The following is an 18,165-nucleotide window of genomic DNA, read 5'->3' as shown; positions in this document are numbered from 1 at the left end:
CAAATCACATTCATCAGTCATATTACATAATGCTACAACTATCACCTACTTACACTCAAGTACATATCAACTATCTCAACACCTATGTATTAGTACAACCATCTTAAAACAATATCATTTCTTCATGCAATATTACACACACATACTCATGTCATACAACTAATCAAACATTCAAACAACATATGGACGACATAATAGACACCCAGCAATCAAACACCAAATAGATGACATAATAGACACCAAACACTCAAACACCAAATAAATGACATAATGAAACATTCAAATACCGAATAGACGACATAATCAAATATTCAAGCACCAAGTAAATGACATAAGAAAACTCATATCTTAATGTATATTAGAGGAGGCTATCTTGTCTGCATAATCAATTTAGATTAGCACGATATAACTTCACAACACATCAACTCAAATATAAATAAGGCCATGATATCCATAACAGTCACTAGGTAACAGGTTCACCTCATAAGTTCATAAACAATTGTCATTCATGCATAAAAATCACATATGCCGAGTCAGTCTGGATTAGTAAAACACACTATCCCAAATAGATTGACCCATACCTAAATGTCATAACCCTAACCATATGCACAGGCCAATCCAAATTAGCATGATACATATAACATCAAGATCTTAGTTTCAATGACCATAACAATCATGCATAAGACAATAATGCATATAAAAACAAGTTACTATCCTTCATGACTAACCGACACGTGTGTATATGGTCACATTGATTAAATAACTTCTATCAAAGATGTAACGAAAAAAAACCATAGACTAACAGACATGTACATAACCCTAATTCTTATAACAACCATTAACCAACATACGTGCATACCCACCATACAAACATATATGATGATTTTCTCTTACTCTGGCATTCAGTGCTGCAACCTCGCTTTGATGATCAGTGACTCTTGCTCTATCTCAACCAACACATCAGCATCATAACATACCAACAACATCACGATGACCTAAAATGCATAAAATGAACTAACGATGCATGTTTTACCTACTATACATGCATAATCATAACCATGACAATGCATGTAGAACAATGTATAGACATTGACATGCATAACAAATGCATATACAATTGACTTGCATTCATGACAAACACATCACAACAACAACATCATCAACTCCTACATGGAAACATGATTGTAACAATGACTACCACCATGCATACATAACAAGCACATATACAACCTACATGCATGTATGGCAAACACATTCCATCCATCTAGTCCAAGTGTTGAACCATGCTTTGAAACCACTCTCTAACGCCCTCCTCCCACACTTACCCAAGCTTACTAGTCCACCAAGGTAAATATGTGACAAAGAGTTACTATGATATGATTCAACTTCCTAAGTGTATTTAAGGAAGTTGAATCGACCAACCAACACTTTACAGACCTCCCTCAAGAGTTACAAGACCCCCAAGAGCTAATCCACCACTCCAGGTGCCCAACCCCTAAGTTAACCTAGAGTTTCAATGAATTAAACCCACAGTCACTCCCATGACATGGACATGCATGTGATTGGGACCCTCATTCGTTCCCACAATACCTACAAGGGAGAGACTACAGTCCTTTTCAACCATTTTTGTGCCAAAGACTATGAGATTTAAGCCACTTTTTAAGGGATATTCTCCAAACCACTACCCGCAACTTGATGATACTTTCCAAGACAATAAATGACACGAAGACAAAGCCTCTAACACAAAACTTGATCAAGTACTTGACCTAACCTAGCCCAACCATGACGTGCATTTTGTTAAATAGATCATGAACATGTAATCTACTTGTCATAATAACATATATGAGCATAAGGGTCTCACAATTATATGAGAATCACTAAGAAGCATTTATACCTTATCACATTAGTTGCATTATCATCTATTAGTTCGCATATTCATTGTTCATTCATTTATAAATGAAAACATGATGAGAGCCATACATCATCATTTCCATAAAACATACTCATAATGAGCATATAACCAACATAAATAACAAGGATATAGAAGCCACTAAAACCACATATAAATCAATACATTTACACATAAAATACCAAGGATAAGGAGCTCGTATTAATGAATACATAGGCCGATGAAGTATGGGACTTCCACAAACCACCTGACCATAGACTAGGCTGAACAAAATCTCTCTTTCAGCAAGTCATCCTCGTGCCATATTCTAAGCATGAATGTGGGATCTCATGGAACAAATCTAAAAAAATCAAAACTAGGGCTTCCAGAGGCCAAACCACCTCAACCCACAACCAATGATTCCACCTCACGATCGTGCATCACTAACCATCACCATATTTATCTCTACTCAAGTTGTCCAGGGCTCCATAGCGTTTGCTCCATCTAGTGATTCCAGGACTAGTAACTCAACCCATAGTTGACATCGGGCTTATAGAGCGTTTGTCCAACCAGGTCTTCCAAGACTAGTAACTCAACCAACCAAGAGCTTCCACAGTGTTTGTCCAACCAAGGCTTCCATGACTAGTAACTCAGCCCAAGTTGTTATAGGGCTTCCAAAAGCATTTTTCCAACTAAGACTTCTAGGAACTATTGACTCAGCCCACAACCAAAGGAACATGAGAACCGACCATGAAAAAAAGGAAATACACCCGCAACACCATGGCTATCCAAGAAATGACAAGGCTAGGAAAATTCACTATCAATCAAAACCATCCTCCATGCCAATGACAAATCATAACCAAGAAACCACATGCATGTGCCATGCATGCTAAAACTAGCAAAGAAATTATGCATCCAACTCGATACCTACAAAGAAGTCCATTTGTAGCCAATGATCCCACTATCCCCTTATGTTTTCCTGCTTTCCTTTATCTTCTTTCTCCAAGTATGCCACACTCCTCCAAGAGTGGTCCAAGAAACTCTAAGTGTCCAATAGTATGAGAGAGAGAATAAAAAGAGAGTTCCAAACTAAAACTAAAAAAAGTATGAATTGACAAAAGCTACCAATTGGTCCCTAGAAGACTTTTTACCAATGAGGCCTCTATTTTCTTCATTTTCCATTATTTTCCTTCATTTTCCTCCTCACATGCAACCTGTGAACTTTCACCTTCCTTTTCTTCTAATTTCCATTATTTTCATAAATAAAATGCTAATTAATACCTCATGCCTTTCCAAAGCCTTTGTCAATTTTCTTAGCCATTAATAAGTCAAAGTGACACCTCACTAGGATGTTTTCCCTACCATTCAGCTTGGAATACGTGTCATATGACCTTGGTCTTATATTCTTTTAACATGGATTTTTAACCAGGCTTGTTATAATGACATCTCATCTGGTGACCATATTGGGGATTGGAGTTAACATTTCTTTTAGCTGGTAAATAAATAAGGATTAGTTTCAAGATATTGGTGGTGCACAAGGTCAAATAACTATTCATATAAATTTTTAATAATATTTTTCTATTTAAAATTTTCAATTGGTGACTCCATACTAGTAATTGCATATCATTATCATAGCCAATTCATTTTTCACCCTTATTGTTGTTAAGTTTACTCCATTTAATTTCTCACACATATATGGTTTCCCTAGCCTTATAATAAATAAGAAAGGGAGGAGGACATTTCTAAATTCAAGGATGAAAAGAGAAAATAACCCTCCTCAAAGTTTGAAAGAATTTCACTTATGCATGGTTCAACTTGATGTTTCTATTGAAGATGTACTAATGAAATTGTTTCTGTTTTCTCTGGAGAAATATGCAACAAAATGGGAAGATGGTTCAAGGGCTTGCCTACTGCAAGTATATCATCTTTGAAAGAATTTCCTTAAATTTGTAACTCTTGTTGTAAAAGGATTTATCTAGCTAAGTGTTTACTAGAAACTTGGTGCACTATGGAATTTCAAAGACAAAATTGCGTGAGCCTTGAGAATAAATAAGAATGTGTTTTGAGGATGATGATTGCTATAGTAGTAATGATGAAGGTGATTATTGATATGAAGAAAAGGTTTTGTCTTCCTTTTCATTGGTTTAAGGACACATTGATAAGAGAAAGAAAGTTATTGACTTGCATCATGATGAAAATATTGTTGTCCCTACCTCAAGAAGAAAAGCAATGTGAAGCACCTCAAGAGATGCTCTTACTATCCAAAGTTATAAAAATGGTGGTAAGTATAGATGAATTTAAAATTTTTTGTTTGGATTCTTTTCATTTAGTAATTGTATTATTAGTTAAAAATATTTATATTTAGAGGAAATTTAAAAGGTTAATTATGCTTTAGAAGTTGTAAATTGGAAATTGTGTGAGGAAAAGGAAATAATTGTGGTTAAATATTGTGAAGAATAAGGAAATTTTGAAACTATGGTTTGACAACTTCTTGAAGCTAAAATTATATCTCAAAATTTACAAATCTATAATTAATGTTATAAAATATTATTAGAAGATATAAATTTTATTTTTAAAATTTTAAGCCTGAGTTTAATAAATAATAATATATTCATGCAATTGATTATTCTTGTGAAATTAGTTTTCAAAACAAAATTTCTATAAATAAAATTTCTAGGTTTTCTTTACTCTCCTAAAATTACAATTCAATTGAAAAACTTTCCCATAATTTAATATAATTATTATAATAATAAATTACAAATAATTAGAATTAGAAATAAAAATAAAAGATACTTAGTAAAAATGAATTAGAAGATACTTAATTAGTAAGAAATTTATTTATTAAAAAAATTTAAATAACATGAAATTTAATTATTAATTCGTACTTTGAATATTTTACGTTGAGTTTAAATCAGTTCAGAAATAAAAAGTTACTCGTTGATCCATGTGAATTTTGTATCCATCTAATTATTAATTCAAATATCATGAGTATTTTTTGATACTTAATCTTTGTCCGTTGTTAGTGATGGTTGTCAACATAAAAAATTAACCTTTATCGAACTCAATTATAAGATATCAACTATAATTATTAATTTATACTTTGTGAATATTTTAAGTTGAGTTTAAATTGGTTCACAAATAATAAGTTACTACTTGATCCATGTGAATTTTGTATCCATCTGATTATTAACTCAAATATCATGAGTATTTTTCATATTTCAGCGATTAGTGATGGTTGTTGACATAAAAAAAAACCTTTATTGAACTGAATTATAAGATATCAATTATAATTTTAGTGAACATATCAAAATAATTAATTATTGATGGTCCAACTCAAATGTAGTTAGGACTAATTTTTACTATCAACACGTGACCCTATGTTCACGGAAATATGTGGTTCACAGACACCATGGTTAACAAACCCTAGTCAACTACGTCCACGCGGAAATATGTGGTTCACGGACACCCTAGTCAACAGACCCTGGTCAACTGGTGGTTCACAGACTATGTGGTTCACGGACACCCCCGTGGTCAACAGACCCTGGTCAACTACGTCCATGCAGAAATATGTGGTTCACGGACACACTACATCCACGCGGAAATATGTGGTTCACGGACACACTACATCCACGCGGAAATATGTGGTTAATATGTGGTTCACGGACACTCTAGTCAATAGACCCTGTGGTCAATAGACCCTGGTCAACTACGTCCACGCGGAAATATGTGGTTCACGGACCCTAGCCAATAGACCCTACTCAACTTGTGGTTCATGGACTATGTGGTTCACGAACAACTTGGTCAACAAGACAATGTGGTCAACAGACCCTGGTCAATTACGTCCACGTGGAAATATGTGGTTCACGGACACACTATGTCCACACGGAAATATGTGGTTCACGGACCCTGGTCAGAACCTGGTCAACTGATGGAAATATGTGGTTCACGGACACACTACGTCCACGCGGAAATATGTGGTTCACGGACCCTGGTCAACTGGTGGTTTGCAGACTATGTGGTTCATGGACACCCTGGTCAACAGACCATGGTCAATACTCAATGATAAATTTTCCAAAAATACTCAATCATTATCGGACATTATAATAAGTTTTTTCAAAAATATTTAATCTTTATCAATCTTACAATCAAGTTTTGATAAAAAATGGCTAACAAATTAGTTTCACAGCTAAATTATAATAAATTATACCAAAAAAATACTTAATCCTTGTTAGACATTATAATAAGTTTTCCCAAAACTACTTAATCCTGGTCAGACAAAAAAGATCAATGGAATCTGAGTCGACTGACGAATGGCCGTTTACTTGATTTGACGAATGAATGTTCACATCATTAATAAATTACAGACGAGTCTCAGTCGAAGATTCACGAACGGTTCACTCGATTGGAGAATTGATCTGCTAAAATATTCACAGTGGAATTCAAAGACTGTAATTTAACCTTTTTTATGTTTTTTTCTTTTAATATTTTGCTTCAAATTTGGTATTGAGGTCATCAAGTTTTCATAATTCGAACATTTCAGGAAATTTTCCAAATTTTATTCATATATTAAAAATGCATAATCTTATAAAAATCCGAAATCATTATAAAAACCAAGATAAAACAAAAAACTGTTAGAGTGCACTTTGCTCGTCCTGAATCCATTTATTTAAAAAAAGTATTTGGCCGAAAGACGATAATAATAATAGAGAAAGAAGCTCGCCTGGATTTCTTATATTTTTTATTGGATATTGGTCATAAAAATAATAGATTATGTTTCATTAATAGAAATTTCTTACAAACACCCTTGAACTAGAGTTAAAATTAGTACTTAATATTAAAAAGATTTTTTTAATTCATGAACAGGCTATGAATTCATTTTAATACCTATGATGTATTTCTTAATTAGTGTTAGTTTATTTATTATTTAATCAAGTTTCAATAGTAATATTTTCATTTATAGCTAATATAGTAAGAAAATATTACTTTTGGGGTTGAAATACAACACTTGAATTGGCATTGTTAAAATCTGATTTTAATGTTGAAAATCAATTAACATTTTAGGTAATTTGACGCTTAGATTTTTTGTTATTTACCCCTGACAAACATCACTTAACCAACATTGTAGTTATAACATGGTTTAACTAACATTTTAAATTCTTCTTAATCAACGGTGAAGGCACATATGATATTTTTTCAAACATTATTTATCTATGGCTAATAAATGTTGCTAAGTGATGTTTAATTGATGTATTGGAAACCATTATAGAAGAATCAAAGTAGTGGAGGATCGTCAACTAATACTTAACCCCATTAATACTTAACCTCTAGTTAATATGGCCATTAAGTAATCCTTCTAACCACCAACCCATATTTCCCTTATTAATATTAATCCCTATACCTAAAAACATATATATCCCTCAACAAATAACCCATATAACCCCTCACATATGTAATTCATACAACCTTTTACACCCATAACCCTTATAACATATAACCACCGTATAGCCTATCCTCTTTAACCTCAAAAACTTAACCACTATAATCTTCTAACTAATAAATCATGTAATTATCTACATCTATAACACTTTATAATTAATTCCTTTACACCCTATTGCTTTTAGATCTGAGCTCTTAACTCCAAACCAATATAACCTTAACTACTATAAACCTTAAACCATAATGCACATCAACCTTTACCTTATCTAATATAACAACTCTACCCAAATAACCATTTTGCATACAAATCCTTGCACATTATAACATATAAAATCCTTATGCATGTGTCTCTGGTCCCTAAACTATAACTATAATGAAATATAATCACTAGACATGATAAACCCTGTAATCCAAAATATGATAATTCTTTTCATCCTTATCCATCAACCATCATAACCCTTTGAACACTATAAACATTAACTGATATATTAATATCACCCTATATTCATAACCCATAATATATATGCTCGGTAAAATTTAACTCTTTATAACCTTTATATAATTCTTTACTGATATCCATTATAATCTGTATAGTGTGAAAACCACACTAATATTATAAATTGAAAACCTTAAGTCTTAATATCCTAAACTTAAACCTCCAATAACAATAGTATCTAGCTCATATAACCATTAAAATTATTAAAAAATAAACTATTTGTTATATTCCGTATAATACTCATGTTCATATCCTAACCCCTAACCATTTATAATCACTAACCCAAAATCCCTACGCCTATAAACTCCAACTCTATAATAAATATAATGCTTCTAATAGAATATGGGGTGTTTTGTAAGGATGAAAATACTATAAGTATTGTATTCTAGAAAACTTATATATGTATATATATATGAAAACTTGAAAATTTTGATATATATAAGAGCAAATATTTAATAAAAAATATATAAATTACTATTAAATATTGTAAAATTTGAAAAACATTATCATGTTAATTGTATTTTTATGTAAAAATTGTTTCCATTGTAGTCTTGGCAGTAATGTCAAAAGTGTCACGGTGTTACTTGTCATATGATTGTGGCAATCCAATGATGATGTGTGATGAGTGATTGGTGGTTGCAGTGTTCAACTGGTTAGCATTGATGTCAACTTGGTTGTGGCATGAATTAATGGAGGTGATTTGGAGGCTAAGTAGAGATGATGGCAAGGCATGGCATGATGGCTTGTCATAGGTTGATGATGTCGCTACAATTTTGAATATGATGTTGTTGCAGGAGGTTGCATTGTTTCTACAGGTGTCACATATGATTATATATGTGTTGCAAGGATTGGAGATGTTGCTACCGATGTTAGAGGCAGTTGGATGACTTGATGTTTCTTCTGAAGGTGTTGGAGATGTTGTTACAGGTTTTGGAGATGTTTCTACATGTGTTGGAGGTGTTTGGGCAAGTTGGCATTGTTGCTTGAGGAGTTGGAGGTGTTGGCCATGATGAGGAGTTTGAAAAACTAGGGTCTACATGTGATTGACTTGTTACAAAGGTTCTCAGCCTATTTAATCAATTACAGACTTATCACAAAGGCTTGGAGGTGTGTTCAAGAGTTAATGAAGGTGTCCAAGAATTTTGGCAGAGTTCTGAGATGATTTGATTGAGTTTCTCCTTATCCTCTGCCCCAGTCACATGGAGATAAGCTCATGAGAGTGACCAAAAGTTTCTAGTCACTCGGAGACATGCCTTTGCATGCGACTGGAGAGCTCCATTCAAGTTTAGATAGTTTTGTGTGTGCGACTGAGATTTTTCATGAAAATTTCTTTGCATTCCTCGCACAACTCATCTAATTTTGGTATTATGGCGATGTTCTTGATCATAACTTTTTGTATATGGTCAGAAAATGTAGTGGGGCCTCTCGATGTTAATTGAAGTTGAAACTATCAAAAGGCAAGTGGAGTTGATGGATTGATCAAGTCAATGAGCCAAATCCATATCAAATCAAGAATATGAATAGAGTTTGCATAACTCACTGGTTCTTGGTAATTATTGAGTTAAGCACCTCAATTCATCCATATATTAGGGGAAGCTCAATGTTAGTATCGTTGATTCTCTTGATGTGTTGAGTGAGTGTGAGAGTGGAGAAGAGTGGGTAAGTTGTGTGAGGGTTGTGTGATGCATATTTTCTGAAGCAGTTTGCAGGTGTTGCAATAGTTAGCTGAAGTATGTTTCATCTAGTATTTTGTGGAACAAGTGAGGAGGTGATTAGAGTTGGATTGCAGGAGTATTTCGAGATTGTTTTCTCCTAGTATATTCTCCAAATTATTGTTTGAGTGTAGCATTCACTTGTGAGCAGTTTTATTTGTTGCAGAGAGGTTTTTAGATAATGTATTGATCATATTATTCTATGTAGTGTATGATGAGAATGTGATCCAATTTTTGGTGTAGTTTTCATTTTTTATTGTGTACCTTGATGATACATTTTTATAGTGCTCATGTTGAGCAGTTCTAAGTTCCAAAATGAAAAATGTATGAAATGAGAACCACATAAAGGAGTGGATTCAGAGGACTCTAGTGAAATCAATATAAGTGAGAATTTTTCTCAATCCAATGGTAGTTGGATAGTTCAGAAGAAACTAGGTGGGGCTCATTGGTCATGGTGGCTTCCAACAAATATCACTTTGTAGAGTTGATTGATAGTTTAGGAGTAATTGAGTGTGGATCATTGTTCATGGTGGCTTCAAGTGGATGGTAGTCTGTAGATGTGCATGAGAAATATTATCCATTTGATAATAGCTAGTTGTAAATCTCTATGTAAATAAATTTATTAGCATAATAAATATTTGAGTAGCGTAGCAGTAGCAGGTGCTTTTTTTCCCTGGAGAGGGTTTTCTACTAGATATACTTGTGTTCATGTGTTGAATGGTTTTCATGCTTTCATGTTTATTTTTTATGCGCTAATCTCTATTTGTGTGTTTTAGTTTATGCATGGTTAAAGAGTAATAATTTGGAGAAAAATTAATATGTGCCTTCACTATTGATTCACACCCCTCCCAGTAGTGAGCATATTTACAACAATTGGTATTAGAGAGGGGCTCTCAGTTGTAGCTGGATCGTTGCAGAGTGGATCTAGGAGTTTTAGCAAGATTTTACAAATTTTTTGAAATGGATCGACAAATAATTCCATCGCTTCATGAAGGTTAATTTGCAACTTGGATGATGAAATTGGATTCATAGTTTCTATGTCTTGATGAAAATGTTTTGTTGTCAGTAGAATATAGAGTTAGAGATGAATTTAATGATAAATCTAAAGGGATTATTTTGAATGGGATTTTGAAATATGACATTCTTTTTGTGAGACACTGTGATACTACAAAAGAGATGTTGGACATGTTGCAAAGTTTGTATATTAGAGTAAATTTATGGATTTCAAAGATGGATAAGAATAGAAAGGATTCATCACATATTTCACTGGTAAATCAAACCTCCTTACATTAAGAAAATGAAATCCCTAGTGATAGTAATGATAGATCGATCATCAATCTTGAGAGACAACAAAAAGAGATCAGTAGCAAGGTTGAAGAGAAATCCAAGATAATGCCACTAGAAGCATAGATTCAAAGGCTCATAGCTGAAATAAAGATCAACAAATGTTGTTGTAAATGTTCGATGAAAAAGAGTGTACCTACAAAGAAGAAATTTCAGATTTGAAAATTTAGCTCGAAGAAGGAATGAAAATTCAAATTTGAATGAGGAAGAAATACAACTAGTTGGAAGATGAATGCCAAAAATTCAAGGTTGAAGCAATTTCTACAAGGAAAGAATTAGAGAGGCTTAGATCTAGTGCTCAAGTATCCACATGCAAATCATAACTTTTCAAATCAGTTAGTAGCAGTGAGGAAAAGGTAAATCAACATCCATGCAAGAAGAAGAGAACAAGCATAGAATTCCAAATAAGAATAATATACTTGGAAGATGTTATAATTGTGGAATACATGGACACATAGTAGCAATTTGTAGTAATGGAGAGATCAGACCCCATCATCAAAAGGAGAATCCAAAGGAGAAGCATCCTCATGCATGCATGAAAATAAGATCACTATCATTCAAATATAATAGTCCATTTTATGGTTATTGTTTCTCATGCAATTATTTTTTCCATAAGGCTATTAACCGTAGGGCCCATGCAAGGAATAAAAATCAGATCAACAGAATATATCAAGTTATTCCTCAGTTCCTTAGTCAAATAAGATGTTTTGTGAGTGACAATATTGTCCATAAGGCCAAGAACTACAAGTTTCCCATGTCTTACAGTCTTGAATTTTAGAGGGAGAGGAAATTATGCAAATCCAACCACACAATAAGAAGAAGGATCAGTAGATGAAAGTTTCGAAGAGAAAAGAGCAGTAAGGAACTCTCATTAAAAATTGAGGCTTTCATGGTCTATGTGGGATCATATGATTGCATCATGAGTTTCTGTTATGAAACCAGCTCAAGAAAAGATAGAAAAGATAGATCAACGCCTTAGAATTCAGCCTCTTCGAGGGGGCAACCTCCTTTACATTACATAAATGAACAATTCTTGGATGATACAAATGACAAAACCTCCTTTCTATATATAGGAGTCTAAGGAGTCACAATATAATCCAACCGACCTAACAATAATAATATAAAGCCACAAAAATAACAATAGAGGGATTCTATGGGGCACAGAAATAACAATATGGGGGTAATGGGGGAACAACAATATAAATAAGGGGTATAACTACAATAGTAATGGGGTAATCACTAGTATTATAGGGACCCAACATGCCCCTCTCCTTCAAAAAAGTGTTGTCCTCAACGCTTGAGTAGTTCTGGATACTTCTGCATAAAATTATCATCCTCCCATGTGGAATCTTCAGTGGATAAGTTCTTCCACTTGATAAGATACTCTGAAATTGATCGATTTCGTAGCTGTCGAGTTCTTGTTTCTGTGACTGCTTCCGGTTCCAATATAATTTCTCCTTCCTCATCAAGTTCTGGCAATATTGTTTGAATTGGGAGCTTGTCACCTATAACCTTCTTTAAACATGAAACATGGAAGACTGGGTGCAATCGAGAAGCTGCAGGAAGCTCCAATTTGTATGCCATAGTACCAATCTTTTGCAACACCTTGTACGGACCATAATACTTTGGTGATAATTTATTATCCTTCTTAGCTTGCTTTAGGGACATTTGCTTATATGGTTGTAGCCGTAGGAATACCCAATCACCTACATCAAAACTTCTTTTACTGCGATGTTGATCTGCCTGTTGTTTCATTCTATTTTGTGCCAACATGAGGTTATCCTTTAAGAGTTGGAGGACTTGTTGTTGATGTTCGATGTGATGTTCCACTGCCTGAACCTTAGAATTTTCTCTTAAATATGATGTGATGGATGGTGGTTGATACCTATAAAGTGCCATAAATGGGGTCATTTTTGTTGCTGTATGGAAGGAAGTGTTATACCACCATTCAGCCAGAGGCAACCATTTGACCCATTGTGTTTGTTTATCAGATACAAAGCAACGAAGATATCCTTCCAAACATTTGTTTACTATATCAGTTTGCCCATCAGATTGAGGATGATAAGATGAGCTATGAGCTAACTGAGTACCAAGACAAGAAAATAATTCTGTCCAAAAATTTCCAGTGAAAATGGGATCTCTATCACTTACAATAATCTTTGGGTTTCCATGTAGCTTTTGAACTGTTTCCATAAATGCAGTAGAAACTGTACTGGCTTTAAATGGATGTGATAATGCACAAAAGTGTGCATACTTGGTAAGTCTGTCAACTACCACCATGATGACACTCTTTCCCTCAGACTTGGGTAAACCTGTGATAAAATCCATTGAAACCTCCTCCCAACGTTGGCTTGGAATGGATAAAGGTTGTAATAGACCCGGTGTCTTAATTGTTTCAACTTTATTTTGCTGGCAAACCAAACATTCCGCCACAAACTTTTGAATATCTAATTTAAGGCCATCCCAAAAAAATTCCTTCTTAACCCTGTGGTAAGTTTTTAAAAATCCTGAGTGCCCTCCTAAGGGAGAAGTGTGCAATTCCATAAGAATCTTTTGTTTTAGCTGGGAATTCTTACAGAGGTATAAGCGATCTTTGTACCATAACGAATCATTTTGCCAGCTAAATGTATCAGAAGTACTGGAATCTTGTTGTAGCTTTCGAATAAGTGCCCACACTTCTTCGTCATTCTTCCATTCCTCCCTTGCTTCGTTTATCCAATCTGGTTGGATAATAGAAATGGCACACAACAATGCTTCCACATCCTCATCCTTTCTTGAGAGTGCATCTGCCACCACATTTTGCTTCCCTTTTTTGTAGATGATTTCAAAGTCATAAGCCAACATCTTTGTGACCCACTTTTGTTGCTCTTCAGAGGATAATCTTTGTTCTAAAAAGTATTTAAGGCTATCATGATCCGTTTTTACCTTGAAGTGTCTTCCCATTAGGTAGGGTCGCCATTTTTTAAGTGCATGGAGTATTTCCAACATTTCCTTCTCATAAATAGCTTTGCTTAAAAACTTTCCCTTGATTGGACGACTTTCAAAAGCAATGGGTCTTTCATCTTGCATTAGAACAGCACCAATTCCATTTCCTGAAGCATCACATTCCACAATAAAGGTTTTTGTGAAGTCCGGTGTAGCTAAGACCGGTGCTTGGCACATTGCCTCTTTAAGATGTTCAAAGGCCTTTGTTGCTTCCGGAGTCCATGAAAATGAATCTTTCTTCAATAATGTTGTTAGAGGTGCTGCTATTCTCCCATAATTCTTAACAAACTTGTGATAATACCCTGTCAACCCAAGAAATCCTCGCAGATGCTTTATGGATGTGGGGATTTTCCATTCCTTAATGGCTTTAATTTTGTTAGGGTCTACCTTAACTCCTTCATGAGATACAATATGACCCAAATATTCCACCTCCTGGACTCCAAAGAAACATTTGGATCTTTTTGCATATAATTGTTTCTCCTCCAATAGTTGTAGCACCCTGTCAACATGTTCAACATGATCCTTCCAAGACTTGCTGTAGATTAGTATATCATCAAAAAATACTAACACAAATTTTCTAAGGAATGGTTTGAAAATTGAATTCATCAAACCTTGAAATGTTGAAGGTGCATTGGTAAGGCCAAAAGGCATGACCAAAAATTCATAATGACCCTCATGAGTTCTAAATGCCGTTTTTGGAATGTCTTCAATCTTCATTCTGATTTGATGATATCCCGAATGAAGATCCAACTTGGTGAAGTAAATTGATCCATGCAATTCATCCAGTAATTCATCAATAACAGGAATGGGGAACTTATCTTTAATAGTGAGCTTGTTGAGCTCCCTATAATCTGGACACATGCGCCATGATCCATCCTTCTTGTGCACCAATACTACTGGAGCTGAGAAAGAACTTTGACTCGGTTGAATTATACCAGCCTCTAGCATTTCTGCAACCATACGTTCAATTTCACTTTTTTGGACATAGGGATATCTGTACAGCCTGATGTTTGGAGGAACACTTCCTGGAATCAGATGAATAGCATGATCATGATTACGCATAGGTGGGAGACCCTTGGGAGTCTCAAATACCTTGGAATGATTGTCCAAGACTTTTTGGAGATCTGGAGAAATAGATGATTCCAATGTGGAAACATTTAGCGAACATAATTGTGCAATTACACCTCTTTGCTCCTTTCTTAGAAGCTTTGTCATACCATGAGAGCTGATTATCTTTCCTGGTTTCCCTGCAATACCCCTTAATTCAACTTCCTTTCCTTCCGAAGAAAATTTGATGAAAAGTTCTTGAAAATTAAAAGCTATTGTACCCAAGGATTGTAGCCATTGGACTCCTAGTACAAAATCCGCACCTCCCATTGGAATGGAAAGCATTGGGCTAGTCAATACATATTCTCCCATGGATAGCTTGATATTATGGCACTTTCCAGAGCAATTTATTGTTCCTCCATTTTCAATCATCACTTGACACTCTGGTGCTGGATATAGGAAGCAATTCAATTCTTTTGCTACCCTACAATGAATAAAATTGTGGGTGCTTCCTCAATCAATCAACACTATTACCTTTTTCTTCTTGATTTGTCCTTCTATCTTGATGGTTTGAGGAGTGGTAATTCCCGCCAATGCATTACAAGATATGGTCGGATTTATTTGTTCTTCATCTAGGCTTTGTTCTTGGAGTATATCTTCTTCTTTTGACCTTTCTTGCTCCTTTTCTTCTTCTTCTTCACAATCTATGTAGAATAATTTCTTCTCAACACACTTATGACTTTTAGTGTATTTGCTATCACAACTGTAACAAAGCCCTTTTTCTCTTTTTTCTTCCAATTGTTGTGGTGTCAACCTTATAGGTTGTGGAAGACTAGGGCCCACAACAATTCCGTCTTTATAGTTGTGAGTGGTATGCTTCCTGGTTGCCATAATTTTGCTTTCCATTTTTCTTGATAACCTGAATGCCTTCTCTAATGAATCCGGTTCCCAAAGGCGAACATCATGTTGGATATTATCCTTTAAAGACCCTATGAACACATCAATCCTATGCTCCTCTGGAATATCTTTTACCCTTATGTTCAATTTTTGGAACTCCTCAATGTGCTCCATTACTGAACCCTTTTGTTTGAGACTTATCAATTGGCTAAAAAAAGTGTTGCTTTTTGTATCTTCATAATGTGCTATCAATTCTTCCGTAAAAATTGCCCAAGTGATAAATTGTTTACGAGAGCAAAGCCATTGATACCATACAAACTGATTTGGTTCCAAATATACAGTTGCCATACGTACCTTTTGTGCATTTTGCACATTATTGAGATTGAAGAATTGCTCCATTTGTAATATCCATGTAGCGGGATCCTTGCCATCAAACTTCCTCATATCGATTTTTGGAATATGGTGATTCTTCAATCCAACATTAGCGTCTACGGTATCATGATTAACATTTCTTTTGTTCTCATCATGAGTTTCTTTTACTACCTTTTCACCATTAGTGACCCTTTCTTGTAGCAACTTCAATTCTTCCATATCTGTCTTCAAATCTATCTTCAAATCTACCATGTCTCTCTTCAAATCTATCTTCGAATCATCCATCTTAGCTTCCATGCCCTTTATCTTAGATTCCACGCCACTTATCTTAGCTTTTGTTAGCTTTTGTGAGCGTGACATTTGTTGCACTTGTTCTTGTAATTTTGATATATCATGTAGCATTTCTTCTTCTTCTTCATGAGTCATGCTAGAGCTTTTAGGTTCCTTACTAGGTGTTTGAATTTTCTTTCCTCGGGGCATCAGTTACCGATAATAATGTTTTACTATGCCCTTTGAATTCCGTTAAACCAAGCTTACACAGAAATTTAAAAAAAAACTACACACCTTTTTTCACTTTATAGAAGCCTGATATTGAATCTGATGTATCTCTGTAATTTCGGATCATCCAGTTCTAAAATTGTTACCTGCAGTAGCCTTCTACGTCCTCTTTCCAATGCCACAAGTTTGAGCCAAATTGGATTCTCCAATGAAGAGTTATGTGAAATCTCCCACAGTGACTTGCTTTTAGACTGGTTCAGTAGAGCGAACTTGTACGACGTGCCACAAGTCACTGTTTCAACCTTTGAATCTAAAACACACATACAAGAAACTATAGTCCATCCTCTTTCTATACCTTTTTACGAAATTTCAAACCGATCCTCAGAGAGAGAGTTATGACGATTTTCCCCAGGTCATCTGTTTTGAATGTAATTCAGGAGTCTGCAAAAATGTCAACTTCCTCAGATCATATCTCTGAAAATATCACGCGAAAAGCTCTGAAATTCAGACCCAAGGTTCAGCGCCAATTCTTCTCAAATGGGTTTTTTTTAGACATCTGAAACATCGCAGAAGAAAAGTTATAGCGAAAATTCCACGATGACCTATTTGGAGCAGCGAAACCCTAGAATCCAAAGCTCTGATACCAAATGTTATGAAACCAGCTCAAGAAAAGATAGAAAAGATAGATCAACGCCTTAGAATTCAGCCTCTTCGAGGGGGAAACCTCCTTTACATTAGATAAATGAACAATTCTTGGATGATACAAATGACAAAACCTCCTTTCTATATATAGGAGTCTAAGGAGTCACAATATAATCCAGCCGACCTAACAATAATAATATAAAGCCACAAAAATAACAATAGAGGGATTCTATGGGGCACAGAAATAACAATATGGGGGTAATAGGGGAACAACAATATAAATAAGGGGTATAACTACAATAGTAATGGGGTAATCACTAGTATTATAGGGACCCAACAGTTTCATGTCATTCTTGAATGTGTAGACATATATAGAAGAGTTCATGAAGACAAATCAACACATTGTAGGAGATGCATGAGTTCAGGGGGAGTTCATGAGGTTTGAAGTGTATTTTTATTTCTAATCTATTTCTTTTTAGTTTTATTATAATTGGATCAACTAGATGTTGAGGTGTTTTCAATTTTCTTGGAGGTATGGAAGCCACATGCTTTCCTTATGTGGATAGTCAACGTGTGATGGAGGATCACACATTCAAGGGGGCCATTGTTGCTTCCTAATAAAGTTATAGTTTGCTAGTTCTATTCTCACATTGGAGGAGTATTATTATGCTTACTTGACATGAGTGTGTTGCAGGAAAGAATTTTTATTGTGTCTACCATATAGTTGCAAGATCATATGTTTTCATGACATAATTTGTGTATTTCCTTTGATAATATAAATCACATGTGTTATCATGGATACGTAGCTACCATGGAGATCATGTTGTTGGTGATATATATTTCGATGG

The sequence above is a fragment of the Pinus tabuliformis genome, chromosome 8 (genome assembly GCF_031772625.1).
Source record: "Pinus tabuliformis cultivar Carrire ecotype Pingquan chromosome 8, CPIR1, whole genome shotgun sequence".
Taxonomy (NCBI): Eukaryota; Viridiplantae; Streptophyta; class Pinopsida; order Pinales; family Pinaceae; genus Pinus; species Pinus tabuliformis.
Note: the sequence above shows the minus strand (reverse complement) of the source record.